The sequence below is a fragment of the Penaeus monodon genome, chromosome 42, assembly GCF_015228065.2.
Source record: "Penaeus monodon isolate SGIC_2016 chromosome 42, NSTDA_Pmon_1, whole genome shotgun sequence".
NCBI classification, from domain to species: domain Eukaryota; kingdom Metazoa; phylum Arthropoda; class Malacostraca; order Decapoda; family Penaeidae; genus Penaeus; species Penaeus monodon.
This window is the reverse complement of record NC_051427.1, coordinates 14028268-14033267: the sequence shown is the minus strand read 5'-3', so window position 1 is coordinate 14033267 and position 5000 is coordinate 14028268.

The following is a 5000-nucleotide window of genomic DNA, read 5'->3' as shown; positions in this document are numbered from 1 at the left end:
AGAGAGAGAGAGAGAGAAAGAGAGAGAGAGAGAGATGTGTAAAAGGCTGTTGTCCTTAGTACAATGCCTTGCTGGGGTATTGATATTTGTTAACGGCGTGACTCTTTATTTCTAAGAGTTGACACACACATAGGAACACACGAGACATGTCAAGTTATGGGGGTAATCGCGGTATGCGGGTCGCGGCCAGCTAGCCCGGAGAGAGAGGGCGGGGCTGACCCTTACCGCGTCGAGTGCTTGACACGAACTCCCGGTCAAACGAGGTGAGATATAAAATGTGACCTCCACCCTCGCTGAGCGGGTGTTTCTCATTTGGGACTTTGGATCCGCGTGGTAACCAGCCACGTGGTCCACTGGTAACAGAAATAGAATTATGCACATCCTATATTGCTCGGCTACCTACTCGCGCCTCGCCCTCGAGGCGCCTTCAAGGGTGACCTAACTTGGCTGGTCGTCTCGTTCTCGTGCGTTGTCCTGGTGCATCTTCGTGGCTGCTCGTTCCTGTCGTCCTCATCCTCCTGGTTCTCGGTATAATCTGTCCGTCCTCGATGTCCACACGTCCTCGAAAGTCTCGCACAGGTCCTCCTTGACTTCGGATTTGTCTAGACCTCCTCGTAGTCCTGGCCCAGGCCAAACTCGGCGGCGTCCTCGTCCACATGTCCTCACAGATTTCGTCCAGGTCCTTCTCGCGTCCACACGTCCTCGTAATCTTCATTTGGATCTACGAGCGTCGGGGCAGGAGCGGCATCTCGGGGGGGCTGATACCTGCGTTACGAGCTCCTGGAGTTGACCGGATCTGCAGGCGTCCGCCAGGCGTCGCCTATGCACAGCATCCTGGGGCGACTGGTACCTACGGCAAGTTGCTGGTGCTTCTTTAGATCTACAGGGAGTCCGGCAGGCAACACTTGTTTACTACATTATGGGACGGCTTAACACCTGCTCTGACGACATCTGGCCGCAGGCCTATGGCGATCTTCCGATGACGTCCTTCTCACAGCATACTAAGGGTCCTCCTTCGGTGCCGTGTCGGTCCGACTGCAATATATAGTCGGGGAACCAGATCATACACGGAAGGGCCAGAGTAAGAGAAAAAGAAAGGCAACAGAAAAGAGGGGGTGTTAACTACCACTAGCCGGTTATTTATAAAAATTTGCGGTATTTAATGTTGGTTTTTAATTTATTTTCATTTTTTTTTATTTTGTTTTTTATTTTCACAAAGATAAAGAAGAAAATAGAAGAGGGAGACTTCAGTAGCAATCCGCATGGACCTGGCTTGAATTACCAACCGTCACTGATAGATATGAGAGTAGATAAGGGAAACGACATGGGCAATCCGCAAGGATTTACTTGAACAGTCGTCACACAGAGAAGAAGTAGATATAACCTGTACATCATGTACGAGTCACTCGTCACGACAGACAAAATTGCAGGCTAAAGAGATACATCATAAATCTTTACGCCGGCACTAAGACAGCAACCAACCCTATTAATGAAAAACTTCAGTGTCTTTTGTCCTGCGTGTGTGAGTGAGGTGAATGTGTGTGTGTGTGCGTGTGTGAGTGACAGCTAGCGTGAATGAGAGGAAAAGCGAGAGTGACCTCACACAGAGAATGAATCACAAACACGAATATTAACATTCATTATAACAAAACTGAAGTAAATTAGCAATGCTAGCTATTTAAAATTATTTCAACTACCACACTGAATTCAACACTTAATGATATGTGACAGAATGTACGCATGAATGAATGGCGACATGAAAAAAAAAAAATATTCGCCAATTTTTTAGCAAGCAAATCTTCTCAGGGTCAGAAATATGAACTGCCGAGTTACATGTCTAGCTATGCATGTCAGACCTCATTAACGGGGGGATCCTATACCCAAATGCCGTATATGACTGAAGCGACTCGAGCCAGGGAAATCTATAATAATCTGCTCTTTTCTGCGTATCTGTGATGGGCGCTCACAAAATTCCCTAAGGATATTTAAATTATCACAAATTATCACCAAAGAGGGTGAGAAAGGTGTGATTAATAAGCGAATAATGATTCTAGCTTAAACCCTAGTCCTACATTAATTAACAGACGTAACCACGGGTCACACCGACTCAAAGGTGCCAATCGAACGAATAACTTAGGTTTACTGTACCTACTTTCGAACGACGAAGCGCAGATCTATTAGGTGTTTATGCAACCCTGTGGCAATATCGGGCAATCCTGTGCACTATGATATGGGGGAAGATCCTATGCTATATTCAAAATAATGAATTTCTGTGAAATTGCGTTTACAAGCTCCGATAGAACATGTCACCAAAAAGCAATGTAACAATGCTATGGTTAACTCCCAAGGCGTCAACAAAACAACAACCAAATTACAGGGAACCAAGCGGTCATCTTGACCCTTCCCACGTCGCCACCGACCGGGAAAAGAGAAAGTGAGGTCAGGTCAATACGGGAAAACAACCTTTTCTCTTCCAAAGTGACCGCAAGCGAAAGAAAAGGGACGGTCACGTCGGGGCGAGGGGAGGAACGAGATAAAATGAAATGATATTCGTGATAAGATAAAATTATGAACGCGTTAAATTCGTTGCAGATGAAACAACATAAATCTCTAAAAACAAGAGAAAATAATTAATTACTTAACTAACGAACGATATTCATGTTTATTGATCACATACTCAATCACGCGGAAATGCGATCTGAGGTGAAGGAATAGTGTGAGAACATGCCATTTGCTGTCATTAGCACCTTTTAACCCAATAAAAAAAAACAGCTTAACACATTTATGGGAGAAGAAGGGAAAAGAAATAAGAAAAGGGGTGCCCAAATGTGTACTTACGTGTTTTTTTTTTTTTCTTAGCCATGTCTTGAAGCGGTCGAGCGGATTTTCTTCGAAGGTTTGCGTTCATGCTGCGAGCCGGAAGGATGCAGCGCCACCCTGCCACCAGATTGTAAAAGGCTGTTATCCTTAGTACAATGGCTTGCAGAGGTATTGATATTAACGGCATGACTCTTTATTTCTAAGAGTTGACACACACATAGGAACACACGAGACATGTCTAGTTATAGGGATAATCCCGGTATGCGGGTCGCGGCCAGCTAGCCCGGAGAGAGAGGGCGGAGCTGACCCTTACCGCGTCGAGTGCTTGACACGAACTCCCGGTCAAACGAGGTGAGATATAAAATGTGACCTCCGCCCTCGCTGAACACCTCCCGCCGGGGAGGGTGTGTCTGGGGGGCATTAGAAGGCCTGCCTTACTGTGTGCATAGAGTTGCCATTCTATTTGCTAGGGACTGGTCTGGCAGACCATCTGATGAATGCCACTCTCTCTTTTTCGAATAGGGCGATAGGCAGGTAGGAGCCCCCCACTTTGTCAGGCCCTCAGCCTGGTTCTGTCTAACAGCTGCCGCTAGACAGAACACTAACTTCCCGTCCTGTGATAGGAAGTACCTGGATAAAAGTTAGCTTCTCTCCCTCACTGTGATGAAATAGGCTGTTTCAGAGGGATGAAGGAACTTACTGGAACAGGTACAGATCCCCTCTTCTCTCACTGAGGTAAAACAACCTCCGGGTGTTTCAGAGAGAAGAGGGAGTCACTGTAAAACCCGACCTGCCATAGGAACTGCCTGGAAAAAAGTTAGCTTCTCTCCCTCACTGTGATGAAACAGTCTGTGGTTGGTTGTTTCAAAGGGATGAAGGAACTTACTGGAACAGGAACAGGACCCCTCTTCTCTCACTGAGGTGAAACAACCTTTGGGTGTTTCAGAGAGAAGAGGGATTCACTTTTAAAAACCCGTCCTGCCATAGGAACTACCTGATAAAATGTTAGCTTCTCTCCCTCACTGTGATGAAACAGTCGGTGGTTGGCTGTCTCAGAGGGATGAAGGAACTCACTGGAACAGGTGCAGGACCCCCCTCTTTTCTCACTGAGGTGAAACAACCTTTGGGTGTTTCAGAGAGAAGAGGGATTCACTTTTAAAAACCCGTCCTGCCATAGGAACCACCTGATAAAATGTTAGCTTCTCTTCCTCACTGTGATGAAACAGTCTGTGGTTGGCTGTCTCAGAGGGATGAAGGAACTCACTGGAACAGGTGCAGGACCCCCCTCTTTTCTCACTGAGGTGAAACAACCTTTGGGTGTTCAGAGAAAAGAGGGATTCACTTTGAAAAAGGGTACAGGTCCTCTCTGAGGAATGGAGAGGAACTGCCTGGAAAAAGTGAAAGAGCTCCCTTCCTTACTGAGGGAGGAGCAAAAGTGTTCCCATCAATGATGTCCTGTAGGTGGAAGGGCATCCCCTCTGGGCTACTCCCAGAGGTTCACACCTACCCACGTGTTTGCCGTGCATGGCAGCCTTGTAAGCTGGGAGACGGGAGTCCTGGAGGTTGAGCGATGCCGTGCACGAGTACGCCCTGCAGCTTGCAACACGCCTCTTTGGTCCCCTATTCCGGCAAGACAGGCGGCCTGATCCAGGCCCGGTCAGGTCAATCGGCTGGTCTCCCTCGGGAGGCTAGGGTCAAGCAGTCATGCTGCTGTTGGTACTCACACCGTCCGTGTGTGCCACTGCAAACGGCTAATTGGCTGCGTATATCCACTCATCACCCCTGTTGCTGTTAGATATTGGTTCTAGCACTCAGCTTCCCCTTGTTTGACTCAGTGGTGGGTGGGGGCGTGAGTGGATGAAGCACTGCCCAATTACGTGGAAAATAAAACTAAAAAACCCCCACAGACAGATGCTAATGTTGACGACCCATGCAAGGCCCAGACCACAGCAGCCGCCCTGAAGCCATACGTGCCTCCGGGTGGCAAAAGAAAACCCCGAGCACAGGATGACACTGTCATGACTGCTGCCAAGTCGGTGGACAAGACAGAAAAGCCATGTAAGAATATGTCTGTCCACCAGATTGTCCAACAGATGGACTCTTGTGCGCCCCCCCGGGCAACCCCGGCCGGAAAGGGCTTGAGCCCCCCCCCGAGACCCCCCTGACCAAATCGGGAAAAC